We start from the raw sequence: 16,283 nt of genomic DNA, 5'->3' as shown, positions 1-16,283 counted from the left end.
TTCCCTTCCCTTCCCTTCCCTTCCCTTCCCTTCCCTTCTCAAGACTCTTGTCCTCATCCTGAAAATTCCTGAATCCACAGGTTTAGCACTAGCAGTCTTTCTCCCCCTCTTTTCCTCTCTCTCCATCACTTTATGTAACAATTAATGACCTATATTGCTGGGCATGTTACATCTGGCATGATGACATTTCATATACTCATAAAGCAGGCCACATAGATATTCCACCCCTTCCTGTTTCCTTCAATATAATCTCTCAAAAAAATATCTTGAAAATTAAAGTAGTGGTCTGAGACTGTAAGACCACTATGACTGACCTAGAAGTGATGTGACTGAAGTCAGAGTCTCCCTTGCAAGGCCCAGGGATCACCCACCTCTACTGCATCCCACTAAGCAAGAAAGGTAGTCAGCCATAAATAAAATCTAGGAACTAAATACTTAGGACACAACACCTTTTTTTCTATGGACACTGCACTGTGACCTTGAGAGTTTGCTGAGAGAAAAAGATTGAGCCTCTTCCTTTGGACATGGTCAGTGGAAGAATGGCCCTGGTGAGACTACCTTCACTGGCCTATTCCCTGGTGACTTTGTCAACCCAGGATATGCAGAGTGGTTCCTGACATGTGAATTGTTACAATTCTTCTCAAGTTTGATAAACCATAGGGCAAAATTTTCCACTAATAACAGATGAGTGCATGCAAAGCTGGTAGCCTCCTGTGTATCTCCCCTACCAAGACTCAGTTGGCAGCTACAGACAGAAAGCACGAATTTTAGGGAAGTGCACACCAGAAAATCTAGGAAAGCTGTAGTGCACTTTGTCATGCTTGAAGAGCTTAATCCATTGCAAACAGGGATCAAATTGCTGATAAGCAATATTCTTACTTAAAGGAAGAAAAACCCTACTCTGACATGGTAGAGTTGCAATAAATACTTGGTAAAATATATCTGCAGCTCGAACAAATTGCAGTCTTCTGGAGGAGGCTGGTGGGTTGCTTTTCCCATCACATTGTAACCTTCCCTCTCAGTCTGAGACTATTAACTTCTGACAAGGTGTGAGGCCTGATTTAGACTGATCAGATCTGATGGAGTGACCTATTTCTATTACCTGCTCCCTCTCTCCTCGTGCTGCTCACTTCTCTGATGGCCACTCTGGCTCACTCCCACAGCTCTGCCAGCAGCTTTTGTATTTCACCTCTTGGATGAGTAACCATAATAATGAGAACTGGACATTGTTTCTGAGCTCACAGGAATTTTTAAAGCCATTTCTCCTGTCTCACACGCATCAGAGGGAACTCTTACACAATCTCTTTTCCTTTCTTTACTTAATGTTATCATTCCCATTGTGGCAGAAATGCCCCACAAACATGTAAAATAATCTGGCTGCATGCTAGCCCACCATTTCTTGACACATTTTCTCCCTTCTCTCCACCTGATGCAGGGTTGTCCTGATGCTTCTCCTGTGAGATAACCACCCTGGGAACACGAGGGGCTGTGGGAAGCAGAGTGGGATGTCTGCACTCTTGACTTGGACTACAGAAGGCTGCACATATCTAGGTAAGTCTTTTCTAGAGCAACTATGCAGCATCCTGTCAGGTTCTGAACTTGTTCATTCTTGGACTTCTTTTATGATTCACTGTGACAAACAAGACAAAAAAATCCAAAATTTGGGGAATTTTGCACTTTTTTCCCCCCCAGATTAATCTTTTTCTTTTATTTGTTTATTGGTGGGTTTTTTTCTGTCTGCACTCTGCAAGCTATTGCCCTTTTCAAACTGCTTGACAGAACACTGCTTCATCACACAATATCAACAAGCAAAATATTGAATGGTTAAATGCTATTTTCTAAAACAATATGGGACAGCTTACCACTAGGAAATGTACCATGGCCAGAGACACTGGGAGAAAAACCATCACCACCTCAAGTCCATGCTGGCACTTGATATAACATTAGGATTTAGGGTTCTAATTGTCTTAAACCAGGATTTTGTGACCTGAGAGATATCATGAAATGGTTTAGGCTTTTTACAGCTAGTCTTTACACTAGGACAAGCTGAAAGAATTTGAAGTTTTGCTATTGATTCTGACCTAAAGTGATATTGATATGAATTTTAAATACACGTGTAGATAAAGAGGGTGCAATGATCCGTTCAAATATAGTCTATTAGTGCTTGTTCAGGCAATTTTGTATTGTATAACATGATAAAAATTGGACAAGACCTTAATTGGTTTCTGTGTTTGAAGCTTTAGCAGGTATGTGCTTTTTATGTTCCCATGTCTAATCAATATATCCTGCTTTTTTGGATGGGTCCCAGAGTCACTGCCTAAGGCCTGATGGGGTTTAAATGCTGGGACTTTACTTCATGGTGCTGTTTTCTCCTCCACTTCTGTATAATCATTGTCATTCTGGAGAGATGAGGTATTGTATATCAAGGAGCATATTCAGAGGCCTTTTGTGTTTGCCTTCATCATGATAATAACAAAAGTGCTGGTGGTAGCAATAATACAAGCAGTAATGAAAATATAAATGCATGTCCTGAATAGCACCCTATTGTGTCTCAGCTCAAATCTTTGTAAATGCTGATAATCTTTTGGCTTCCTAGAGCTAGGGGATGCTTTACTGTTTCAAGTTTTTCTGCACAGAAACTCTTTTCAAGGTTGAGGCATTGTTGGAAGCTAACAACAGTGGCTTTGAAATATATCATTTAAGCTGGGGAGTGACAAACACCTACCCTACTCCTGGGAGAGTAGCTGCGCTTTCGCTTAATGAGGTAGCTGAAGACATCTCTGGTCCTTTTCCCACTTTGAGCCCAAATGCCAGAGGCAAAATGGTGAGCTTTCCTTGCATGTGTGCAAAGATTCCAAGCTCTGTGTCTCTATGCACTTGCAGCTGTTGTCACCTTTCTGGAAAGGTCATTTTGACTTGCATAGTTATTAAATCCAGTCTCCTTTGTTCTACCCAGATCAATCCTAGGCCAATGCACTGGTGAAGCGATGTCTGGTTCTTTGTAAAATGGAGCATGATGGCTAATATTGTTGGTAGGTGAAGGCAATTTAAGTTTGACTGTATGCTGCTTCCTTTTGAGACATGGCATCTCTTGGTGGCAGGGTAGCTGGGTCTCTGTGACCATTATGCCTGTTAGTACCACGAAGGGTAGCAAAGTAAGAGTGCAGCTGTACCCGTTATGAGAGCTACCTGGTTCAGTGGCACCAAAAGAGGCAGACAGAGAAGTATCACTTAGCAATTTTTGTATGCACAGTAGCAATGAACTCACCATCTACCCCAAAAGATGCCTCAACTTGGAAAGCTCATTTACTTCATGGTAATGGCTGTGTCTTCTGGACTATTTTCTTTACAATACACACTTCAAAAAGGTTGCTAAAAAGAGACCCTACATAGCACCTCTGTCTGTTCTATTCAGAACATATGCTCAAAGAGAATTGTTATAAACTCTTCTCTGTATAACACTTGGATAACGAGCATGCCCAACATTCTAAATATAGGCTAAATGTCATATGCACATGGAAGAATTCATCCATGAGATACACTACAGATTTATGATGCACAACTTGTAAAGTTTTGTAATCTGATTCACCAAGTTTTCAATGAAGACAGATTGCCAAACAGGAAAAGAGGCAAAGAAAATCCCATTGATTTATTCTGAAGGATCCATTCTTTCCACAGAACATTGTTTTGGGAGAGGTCTGCTTTAAATCCGGGTGTATGCAATTGGTTAATGTTACAGTTTGATTTGATGGTACTTGGTTGTCTTTATCAAATGGTATTTATTTCATCAAAGGAAACAGAAACTTGTCCAGAAATTGGAAGCCTTGCTCATTAATCTAATGAGAACTGTTTTCTCTTCCATTTCGCCTTCATGCCTGTTGGGGACATGAAGGCTGTTCATTTTATCATCATTGTCCATACAGCCATCCCACACTACAGAATCCATGATGACTGCATTTTTGAAAGAATGTCTCCCCAGGGACTGTAATTATTCATTTTTCAGGAGACACAAGATCTATAATACACAAGTGCTGCAGACAAGAACTAGTTTACAGGTTTATCTCATGACTGAAAGTATAATCCATCTTCTCTGGCATGATTTAGGAGGTGCTGCATAAGAAAAGAAAGAAAGTGGGTCAACCCCATTTCATCTTGTATTCCCCTGTTCACATAGGTCTTATTCTTTTAATTTCCCATTGAAGAGAATTAACGTTTGAGTGAGCAGAAGAAATGGGCCCTATTTCCTGTATCCTGTAGCACACCTTGTAGCCATTAGGGCTTTGCCTGCACCAGGTTGGGACTCCCTACGAGCTTTCTTGCCCTAGCAGTGACCCAGCCTGGCATCTGCTCTGTTATGAGAAAGTAGAACAAGGAAATCTGTTTCTGGTGAAGATAGTGGCTTGGGATCTAGAAACCCTGACAACTTCATGAGGTAAGAATCAAGCTATTCATAGAGAACTTGAGTGTATGAATGGAATTTTCCTAGGTTTACGTGGTAAAGCCTCTGAAAAGGAATTCTAAAATTTCCCATGCTTTCTCTAATGAATGATACCTTAAGATACTTCCTTGTGTCTCATCCTTCCTCTTTTGTCAACAACTCAGTCATTTCCCACTATCACCACAGAACAGCCCTGTAGCTATCACTACAACTCCTTTCCCAGGAAAGTCTAGTCTGAAGACAGGACTCCAGGTAGTTTAAGCTTCTTGGAATGCAATTTAGCATCTAAAGACACAAGACACAAGACTGACATATGTTCATGCATCTATTTGGAATCCAGGTTACGTGTTCAAAAGAAAACGTGAATGGACACAGCTCCAAACCGAGAATTCATCCGCAGAATAATATGTCATGTATGACCATGTTGCCTCCTTAGAACTTAGTTTTTCACCTCCATCCCCACATGTTTCTAATTTCCATGTAAGCTAAAATCCCCATTGGAAATAACCCATTCCTCTGTGTTTCTTCTCCCCACACCCTACAATAACCATCTGGTATTTCTAAAGGGTAAACATAGCTTGTCTTTTTCATTGCAACATGTTACTCAACAACCCTAAAATATTTGCATTTTCTATAAAAACCTTGGCCAAATCTACTTTCTGTGGTCTTACACACAGTCTTGTTGCTCAGAGGGCACCAAGCACTAAAAAACCTACTAAAGGATTGTTAACAGAGAGAGCAGGGTCTCTAGCATTGGATACATTAGGAAGCAGGCATCAATCCTGGGTGCTCACACTGCAAAGTATTTCAAATACCAGAGTAAGACAGGAGCAGCTAAACTGTGCTCCAGACATCTAAATTTAAGGATTTACGTTTCTTCTGATGCAGCAGATGACATTATCGATTCTGAAAGCAACAGAAGGAGTGTAATGCTCTGCCTTGCTTTTGCCATTAGAGATTAAATCAGCTCTGCCAGGTCTTTGCAGATAAAAAATCCCAAAAAACTCTTAATAAACCAGTTCAAAATTCAGCAGCAGTCTTAAAAGGCCTAAATCAAACCACCTCAATTTTAGCTGTGGTTTTTAGATACCTCTAAAATATACTAAGATGGATAGAAACCTTAAATCTAGGGTTGTTTGAACATATAAATCCAAATACTATTGTTGTTCCTTGAGGCTGTCTCTGATTTTGTTAGGTAGAATTGCTGATTTTAGTAAGGAGCCATCCTTTGAAATCAATATCATGGTCTGGCCAATATTTAGAAAAAACATCCTCATCTCTAATATTTATACTCATTTGATTATGACCATCTGAAATGAACTAAGTTAAAAATAAGTCATTTTTTATTTTTTTTTTTTTTACCATTTCACATCAGTGAATGAACTGGCTGATTTATATGACCATGGGTCTAGGAGAACTTGCACATAACTACCTAACTTTCCTGGCTCATTTACACTTCTGTGCAGGCACTGGAAGGCTGTAGATACTGCAAGAAAGCAATCATAGGCAAAAAAAAAGCAACCCTCCAATAAATTAATTAGATAGTTTTTGTAAGTCCCGAGTCTTGCAACACAAATAACCTACAACTAAATGAAATTTTGGGCTTCACCTACTCAGACTATGTTCTTTAAATAAGACAGTCTTCCAAAAATCTTACTCACTTATTTATTGCAAAATCATATTAGGCTTTCAGCTCACCTCCATTTTCATCCAATTTTAGGATGGTAAACAGCAGCAGTAATTGATTTGTCTGGACTTTGCTAATTCTCTGTACCTGCCTCCCATGTTACTATAGTTTCTCCCTGACACCTGCCCTTCTGTGACATTTTTCTGGGAAGCTGACCACTGTGCTTCAATTTATTAAGCCCTCCACATGAAGATATCAATTGCCTCCTGGCAACAGGAGCATTCATTATATGTCTTTGGGGGACAGGCTCTTTCAAGAAAATTTTCTGAGTGAGGGACGCCACTTGCTGTTAGCTCTTTAGAAAGGAGGACACCTTTTAGCCTTTCTTTCATCAAAATTATTTAAAGGCAGTAATACTGACATTTCTGTCAAAATGGTTGCTCACCAAGAGGAGAAGAGGCAGTTTTAGAAATGACATGTACAACAGTTGTAACCTGGCTTTTCAGAGCTTTTCAAGTCTCTTGAAGGGGAAAAGCATATATACATGACTCTGTGCCTCTGATAGTTTGTGGGTTTGGCTGTGAGATTTGCTTGAAGCCCTGATGAAGCCCAGACTCCCAGATCCCAGGGGCATGCTCACTGGTTTCTCCATTCAGTCATTTGTTTGAATGAAGGAAAACAGCAAACTTAGTCTTAGCCATTATTTTAAAGAAATGAAGTGGGGTGTGTGGGATATTATTAGCGGACTAGGCTAATTCATAGGCAAGCATCCTCTTGATGCAATCTGTTAGTGCCAAGAGGGTCCAATCATTGCAGAGCTCAAAAAATGCATGTAAATGACTGTAAATTATAAACTATAATTTTTTAAAGAATATACATTGTAAAATTGACTCTAACAGGACACTTTAATTTCTGGGCACCCAGACACAGATTGAGGAATTGATGAGCAGAAAGGAGTCAGGTCAGTAAAATGATCTGACACTGCATCTGAAGAACTTGTAATCCAGATTTGGAGTTCATAAAAAAAAGCTTAAATATAAAGAGAGAAAGCTGAGACAGAAAATGCCCTGGCAGACATTAACTTTTGAAGCCACAAGACTGCTTGTGCCAACACTCCAGGTCCCACTCCTTTAGAGCTCTTTGCACATAAAACCTACCTCACAGCTGCCTCCATTGTCCCCTTACTTCCCTGATCTCTTCTGAGAAATCCCCAGGATGTCTGACAAAGAGCAGATCCTGTCTGTTCAGGGTGTTAGTCAGCTGCTGGTTTCCCCACTCTTGTTCAGCTTGCAATCAAATTTAAAGAGAAGTCAAGGTTATTATAATGAACGATATCAGGGAGACAACAAAGGTAAATTGTAACAAACCCATGCTTTTAGCATGCCCAATGCCAAAAGTTTTTTCTCATAGCATGTTCCTACAGCAGTGAACAGGATGCTGCCTGGGACGAGGACAGGATATTCTGCTGAGGAGGCAGATATGTGATAGTGGGTAGCAGCAAAAGAGAGGCTGGAGAAGCAATAGGAAGGAAACTGTTCCTTCTCGGAAGCAATGCAGTGTGGCAGAGACCACAAGCACAGAATGGGCACCACCACAGGGCAGATGAAGAAATATCTGGGTGGACACCAAGAACTGCCTAGAGCAGGAGGCAAAGGTCTGGGCTTGTAGAAGAAAGGAGACTCTCCGAAGAATCTAGAGAGGATCATAAGAAATTCATTGATCTTGAGAAAAAAAGTTGCTGGACAGAGTGAAGAGTGAGGAAACTTCTACTCACTCATTTCGCTTTCAAGCCTTTTATTTAATTTGTCTCACCCATCAGTATCTTGGTTTGTTCCACTGCTCTGTTCTTCGTGTGGTTCAGTTTATTTCAGAGGGTTGTTTTCTTTATTTGTTCACATCTGTGTAACAAAGCACAGCTTTGGATCTTGGATACCTTTCTTCTTTATTAATATGCTTGCTTAAAAGAAGATGAGAGGTGTGTCCTTCTGAAAGTGGCAGTTATTTTGTTAGGCCAACCCAATGATACAACTGATAGAACCAAAAATAAAGCCAAATTGAACTGACTTTGCAAGGCTGTACACCAAAGAGCACGTAGTAACAGATGAGTAAAGCTTTTCAGTACCTTGCCACTATGAGTTAACCCAGTAATATACCAAATCTAGAAATACCTGCCCTTTCAGGCAGCCTTTTCACACCAGCCTTTTCAGGCTGCTTTAAACAGCAGATAACTGGGAAAAAAAAGTAAGATGGGATGAGGTGTCCATTCATGCATTCTTGGAAGGGATCAGTCCATGGATATTAAGTCAAAGGCCACATGTGTGATGGTACAGTGAAAGTGATTTTTTAAGACAAAATATGGGCTTAGATACCTTGCTGACCACCCATTTGTGGTTAAGTGAAAGGACATACATCACTGGAAAATATTAATAGCTAGTCCTCAGGGAAAAACAGTGGAATACAGTCAGCATTAATCACATCCCTGACTCTATCTTAGAAGCCAAGAAGAGGTCATTTTTTTTTTCCATCAGGAACATCTTGGTACTTAAAAGAAAAAAACGGATTCACACTTAAAGGTTTCTGTGGTGTAACCATAGAGATGTGTTAATGTAATAATCACACACAGCCATGTAGGGGCTTGTGCTGTTTTGTGCAAAGGGGGTTAGCAAAGTCCAGCCTTTCTCTACACAAATTCACCTCTTCATAAGTAAAAATAAGGAAATATGTAAGTTTTACGAAAGCAAAGATTTCATTAAAATTTAATAAACTTAGTTCCCCTAATTATTTTCTCTGTGGTCTGAAATTGTGACACAGCCTCCACATAGTGCAAATCAGTGCACTCAGGGTGGCTCTGGGGATTTGCTCCTGCTAAGAAACCAGTCCATCACTTCCTCAAGGCTCTGACATTTTGAGGACCGTGTTACGACACAGAACAGCAATTCTGAAATGCCAGAGCAATCCCACTTTATCACCACATAATCCTGCTGAGTACAATAACAAAGCTCAGTTTCTATGTGCAGTGTACATTTCAGCATGCAAGTTTATTTTTCTGCAATGACAGTTTTCTTCCTCAATTTCTCCAGGAGTTACTAAGGGCCTCAGGTGATACTGGCTTAGCAAACTGATTTGTTATAGTTTCTGTACAAAATCAAAATTCATGGCAATAATCAGGTTCTTTGATAATTCTGTAGAGCACTGCTCTCAGGTGTGGTGTGGAACCACGAATACAGATATTCTTAGTGTCCAGTAGCTTTAAAATCTTGTGAGATATCTTAGTGGACAGCTCATCATCTCTGCTGATGTGTGCACACGTACTGTTAATATTATACTGAGCAGGCATAGTAAAACCCACCAGAACATGCTGGCTTTTCTGTATCTGTAAGAAGTGAGCCCACCTCTGTGGGAATCCATCACCAGCACAGTATGGATACATATGGTAGCTGCAAAGCCACAAATCCTCTCTAAACTCACCTAAACAAAGCCACAGATGATTTAATTTATTGCTGGTGACAGTCATGCTTTGAGTTGCTATAGGTAGCCCCTAGCAGCCCTCTAGCAGTTAACAGGAAAAAAAATTATACTGGACTTGAAATGAATGGGGGGTCTTTGGGGAGAGGGGTGGGAGTAGCTTAAGATATAAAAAATTACACAAACATTTCCAATTTGACCAGGAATTAATCCCCTCTAATACTGAAAACATGTTTCGTTTTCAGCTTGCTGATGCATTCAAAAGCATTATTTCTCTAAAAAGTGAGAAGACAATTGCCTGCCTGAGAATAAAAATGTATTGTGATACCTTTAGCCGGTTTCCATTCTGCGTATCCACAACAGTCTTTTGAGTTTGTGATTGCTGATATACATGATGTTAACAAAAATGTTATCTTGTTTTTGTGCTACTGAAAGGGTTGTTAGCTGTTTCTTTCTCAGCTGAACTGTGGCACCACAATATACTTATTGTGCTCACTGGAAGCAATTCTCTGACTGCTTCTGTCTTCCTATTGGCAGAGCTGTATTTCAGCACTGCTCAGAATTTCACTGATGGTACTGAGCTCTGTGTCTGGACCTGTCCAGCAAAGGGCAGCAAAGCTCGTGAGAGGTCTACAAAAGATGTCTTTTGAGGAACAGCTGAGGGAGATGGGGTTGGTTAGTTTCAAGTAGAAGAGTTTCATGGGGACCTCATTGCTCTCTGCCACTCCCTGAAAGAAGGTTTTTGGGGCCAGTCTCCTCAACCATGCCTGCAGTGACAGGACAAGCAGGGATGGCCCTAAACTGAGAAGCTTAGGTCTGTTCAGATTAGGTATTAAAAAAATATTTTTCACTGTTAGGATGTCCAGGCATAGGAATAGGTTGTCCACGATGGTGGTAGAGCTCTTCAAGAGGCATCTGGATCTGGTGCTGGGTGTTGTAGTTTACCCCTGTAACTAGGGGTTAGAGTGGCAGTGCTGAGTGGATGGTTGGACCAGACAATCCTAAAGGTCTCTTCCTGTCTTAATGATTCTATGACCCTATGTAGGCAAAACTGCACTTCTACCTGGTTCCAACTTGCCTGCCCTGGCAGTTGCTGCAACATGACTCTGAAGCTTGCTTGCTTACCCTTCAGCATTTCAGAATGAGGAAAATACAGACAATTTTCCAGAGACCAAGAACATACCCTACACAGGGGTCTGCTGCGTTTGTCCTCTCTAAGCCATATTGCTATGTTCCCTCCAGAAACTTCATTTAACCAAAGCAACTCTCATAAAAGGTAGGGAACAGTCAGAGCTCTGACTGAGCTGCAGGTGAACATGCTCCCAACAGCTAGGAGCAATAAAGAAAATCCTCTTGAGTGCTCAAGCAGGGAATTAATTATTCCAAGCTGTATTTTCACAAAGGTGTTTAGACTCCTTATAGTGGCACCTGAAGGACAGAAAAACAGAGAACTTGCTTCAAACATAGACATATTTGGGGACTTTGTGCCGTCATATTGTTTCAAGACAACTGTTTGACAAATGAGAGCATGGTGGGTGCTAAACAAAGGTGATCTGTTCAAATAATGTCACAGCCCGAAAGAAAATACCACTATCAGAACTAGTCAAGTGTGCGTCCATCATGACTAATAGCTGGTGTCAGTCCCCCCTGAGTGACAAGCCCTGTGCTCTGGGGCAGGTGGAGCCCAGCAGGGCTGTGCTGGCAGCACACCAGCTGGGACCCTCCAGCTGGCCAGGGGCTGTGGCAGCCCCAGGGCTGCGCATGGGGAGCCACAGGAGCAGGGCTGGGCAACTCACAGTTCTAGTGAGGAGACAGATAAAGCACCCTAGAAAATATAGGTCACAAGCCAACACTAAAGTAACACAAGGAACCAGTTCATTTACTGCTTGACAGCTGTAATGGGTGGGGTTGGGGAAGAATAAATCTACGGGTCCCTGAAGAACTCGCACTGCTGCTGTCTGCAACAGCATGGATGGCATCAACAAACCTAGGAGTATTAATGGCATTGCAATTCTCTTAATTTTCCATATAAAACCCCTAAAACTATCAATCAAAGAAGAAAACCGAAGGTCAAACCTTAGCTGAAAAAGATCCAGCAGAGAATTGAGAACTTCCCTCCTTTTCTTGGTTTAAATCATGCCCAGTTCAAGTTATATGAGCCCACATTCCTTGAATCTCTAAGGACTTTGTTGTGGTTAACAGGAAAGTAGGAAGAAATTACTGTGTCAGTGATTTCTTTTTCAATTATGAAATAAAGGGTAAACGACTATAAAATATGAGTGACTTGTACAGAGAATATGTGATATCTTTTCTCCTTGTCCTAACTACTGCCCCTGTAATCACATCAGTAATTGAGAAGAGACTGTACCAGCCTTTATAATTTCCCTTCAAGACACTCAGAAAGGATGGCAATTCATTCTGTTCCATTTACAGCCAAACTTTGCAATTCTGAAATTTCCTATCCCAGAAAATCAAATTTATGAGGTAAAACAACCATAGGGGGAATGTTAGTCTGATGGAGGAAGAAGGCTGATTAGGCTATTGGTGTGTCCACACCAATAACCATGTTTAAACTGGAACTGGAAAATGGCAATGTCCACAACAGACCCCTGTGATCAGACCCTCTAGTGTGAAAGTGGAAAGAAGGGAAAAAGGTAAATCCAAAGAAGGAACATGGTAGAAATAATGCAGAGCAACAAAAATGGGAAGAAAAATGCTGCAGTGAAAAGCCAGCAATGAGCTGCACGTTTTCCCATGTATCAGGGATCAGTCAATCCACCTCGTGGTTTGTTCTTACACCCTTCTTAACTGCACAGGGTGCCTGTTCAGTGTATTACAAAATGGGATGTGTTTTTGTATTTTAGCTGAGTTTTTCAAGTTCAAACTACCTTTAAAGTGCATTAGCAATCCTGTAACACCTGACAAAGAGGAAAGGCTGGGTACAGTTCTTCCTCCCCAATACACCCAGTCTTCTGCACCATGCTCTTTGCCCCCAAAAAAGACATGGTAAGAAAGAGGCATTCTAATCTTTACAGACCATTCACTTCAATGGGCCTTGGATTGCTTGAGCCCTCTACTTTTGTATTCTAAAGAAACCAAGAGAAAGCTCATGAAGATCAGAGGCAGCTGAATGCCTTTATGAATAAAATAGCTTGAAAGGTAGGGCTTAACCCAGCAAAAGAGAGAAAAATTCACAGTTCACCTACTCTATCCACTCATAGATTTGTAATTTTGACACTTGCGATAAAACTAAAAGAAAAAATGTTAAAATTACGTGGGGAATGGAGGAGGGTCATGAGTCTAAACTAAAAGCCTGAAAAAAATAATTTCAGGACTTCAATTGTCCCTACAGATTTCCTCTAAAGACTGACAGCATGTGGCACTATCTTACTCTAATTTTCTCCAAAGGGAAAATGTGACACTGTATTAACATTGAATTAATCAGAGGACCTAAATATATCTGTATGCACAACATATCTGTATCTCCCTATCTCTGAAAACTTTCTACCCTAACTGAGCACCAGCTGGAAGAGAAATTCTTGCAATGGAGCCCTTTCTGTTTAATCCCTTAATCTTCTCAACAGTAGGGATTCTCTCTTAAACCCGACTGGAAAGTAACATCTGCACTGTTGAAAGAGAGAAAGCACCAGAAGGCAAGCCATGGAGGTCTCAGCTCCCTCTCTCCCACTCAGTAGTTTTCTCTTGAAGATGCCTGTTTAAGGACAGTTTACATTTAATGGAAATGACACAGATCAGGCAGAACCCTGGAGGTTTAAATATTTTCTATTTCTGAGCAGTTATGTCTCCCCATTCTTATGCTGTGGCAAGGGCAGGAGAACTTTAAATGACAAGAAGACCACAGAGATGGATTAACCTGCAGAGACTGATTAACCTGTAAGTGTTGTTATGCCCTGAAAGTTACTACCTTTCCTCCCTTCAACCATCCCTTCTTATTATTCATGGTTGGTATTTTGACAGCGTAGACCACAGTGATGTTCCTGTCTGTAACATGTCTTGACTGTCAGTCCTGGAGCTTTATTATGGCTTTATTATGGGTATCAATGTCTCTTTTAGAGTTGAGGTTAAGCAACATAGTAGCACAGATTAGTTGAGGGGCTGCCTCCCAAATGCTAGGTCACAATTTCATGGGCCTCCTGGTTAACGCAGCCTTACAAAATCCCATGAAAAGTCAGGCACAGCATTCACTGTCTGCCTATGTCTTCTTACAAGCTAATAGAAAGGGGGAAACATCCCTCTCTAATTAGAACAAAATGTAGAATACATATTAACATATATGTATAATGCCCTCAAAATCTCAAACCACTCTGAACTCTGGTGACCAGATAGGTTACTAAAGTAACTCACTTCATTCTGTTCTCCTTTTGAATATCTGTCTTGTTTCTCCTCTGCCCCCTTCCCCTCCTTTTTAAATTCTCACAGTGCTGCAGTACAAGCATCTGTTGCAGAAAGGAGAGATGTTGGTAGATAGCCTTATGTTGTTAGCCTGGCCTGTTTCTGAAACAGCAATCACAGAAAATTAAAGCAAACTTTTTATCAATGGCCAAGAAAATCTTCATAGAAATTCTTCACACTTACTTTTTTAGTAACCCCTCAGCTTTATAACAGTAATCACTTTCTTGAGAGAACAGAGCCTGACCCATGCCATATCTTAGGTTAAAAGCTTCTTTTTGAAAAAATACCGAGTTGTGAGCCCAAATCAAGCATACGCTGAAAAGGGCAAGTGCAAATAAGAGTGCTCCTTTTTGGTCTTCCATCTGAAGTCTGTAATTTATCATAGGTTGCATTGGATATTCTGTGACTTCTGGTGATGATTAAACACAAAGAATGCTCTAGTTTAGCTTTCTGGGCTCAGAATCTGTGACTTGTTTAATGGTTGCAGAAAAACTGGCATGCAGGCCCAGAGCTTCCTTCAGTCTCAGCTGGAAGCTTCTGGCTCTTCACCAGGGTGAGATCTGCCCAGGAACCATTAAATTACTGTGACACCACAGAAAAGGTCCCGAGGTGAGACATTTAGATGGTACAGCAGTGGTGGTCCAGAAAGATATTCAAGGGACTGGGGACCTAAGTTTACAAGCAGCTCTGAAGCCCTGTGAACCTATGTCGGGCATCATGCCTGTGGGTATTCTCTTTATTCAAGTGATGCTGGCAGTAGGAAACACCACCCCAACTGAGCACACAACACTTTCTAGGCTGTCTGTGTCCAAAACAGACTAGAGACTTGAGGGAGACCTCTCCTCTCTCTTCCAGCTGGATCCATCACACAGAAGACATGAGAGTATTTCAGGCTGTCATAGAATCTTAATAAAATATACATCTAATAACATAAAGATAGGTAAATTATTTAAATGGGGAAAGTTTATGTAGAATGATTGACGAAAATCAAAAAAGATGAACTAGAAAGGCTGGTAAACAACCTTCCTTCTATCCACTGGGTCCTGGAAACATAGGCACATTCCTCCAGTCCTTGTTCAACTTTCAGTGCCTTCCTGAGACAAAAGGAGACACCCCCCTAAGGCTTGGCAGTAAGCCTGCTTCCCTGTCAGGCCTCCTTCTTCTTTGACATACTTCTCAGTCTCTTCCTTGCTCGTTGCCCCTTTTTCCCACTGCCCACCCCACCCTTAATTTGGGAAGGCTGTACCACTCCCACCTTTGCTTAGGGAAAAAGAAATCCTCCTCCTTTCACCTCCTTCCCCGAGGTTTTTTCTTGACCCAGAAGGCAGCAGTGAGGACTGTCTTACTCTCATAACCTCTGCAACATGATGTACAATACACAAAGGTGAGCCAGAAATAAATTAGAGAAGGAATACTTATATTCCAAGGTTGTGGTATACTCTGCTGGTTTTATGTCTGCAGTGATTCTGCTGGGGCCCTTTAGAAAGACAGAGTTAATGCAATAGTCTACAGTAACAGAGCACAATTAGTGAAGGCTCCTGGAAGCATGCAAAGCAGGGAAATCGATCTTTGCAAGCCTTGGCCTTAGCCTGGAAAGAAGTGGTTTATGATCATGGTGCTTTTTGACCTGTCAGCATCATGGCAGTGTATTACAAAGGCTGGCGCTGTTCCTCCCTGGAGCTGCACTGGAAACAAAAGGGGATTAAGGGCAAGAGGGCACTGCGCTGCCTCCTCAGCTACACAATTGCAAAAATAGATACATTGCGTGGCCAAGAAGAGTTTGTAATGTAACAGCTTAGTACTGTTATTAACACACCAGCACAGCAAGAATCCCCATGCTGTTGCATTCAGAAGGTCAGGTGCCTCCCCTCACTGTATCTTAACTGGGAGGCTCAGTGGTGAGCACTGATTCATGGTCAGCATCTTTTCATTTCTGCCCTGACCCAGATTCTGAGCTTTTGCTCCAAACTGGCATGACACTGCAGGGATCAGAGGCCATTTGCTCTATTGTTGGCAGCTAGGTACAAGACTGTCCAGGGAGACGTGGAGGGGAGGTGTTGCAAAAAGACTCAAAAATAGATACCTTTACCTGGGAAATCCTAAAACACCACTGTGCAATTAGGTGATGCCAGGGATATGCCATACACTGCCCTTAGGAGTCAACATCTCTGCTTTGCCGAGGGCTTCAGTGGAACAGCAGTTGGGTGGTGATGTAAGCACACAAACCTCTCACTTCCAGTTCTCTTGATCCCATTGATCTGAACTGAAGATTCAGGCTGAGCATACAAAAGAACACACTGTGAGAATATGTTTGTTTGTTTGTTTCGTTCTTTCTTTCCT

At 41.4% G+C, this 16,283-nt stretch overlaps 1 long non-coding RNA gene across 1 annotated transcript in view; it reads left to right on the top strand.

The window, feature by feature from the left end:
- Positions 1-16,283, top strand: part of LOC107201708 — a 75,863-nt gene that overhangs the window by 50,994 nt on the left and 8,586 nt on the right. Inside the window, exon 2 of the long non-coding RNA XR_001520369.2 lies at positions 1,436-1,551. This is a non-coding gene — a long non-coding RNA (uncharacterized LOC107201708). The remainder of the gene's footprint in view (positions 1-1,435; positions 1,552-16,283) is intronic.

This window comes from Parus major, chromosome 3 (genome assembly GCF_001522545.3).
Source record: "Parus major isolate Abel chromosome 3, Parus_major1.1, whole genome shotgun sequence".
Taxonomy (NCBI): domain Eukaryota; kingdom Metazoa; phylum Chordata; class Aves; order Passeriformes; family Paridae; genus Parus; species Parus major.
This window is presented reverse-complemented; position numbering and strand designations above follow the sequence as displayed.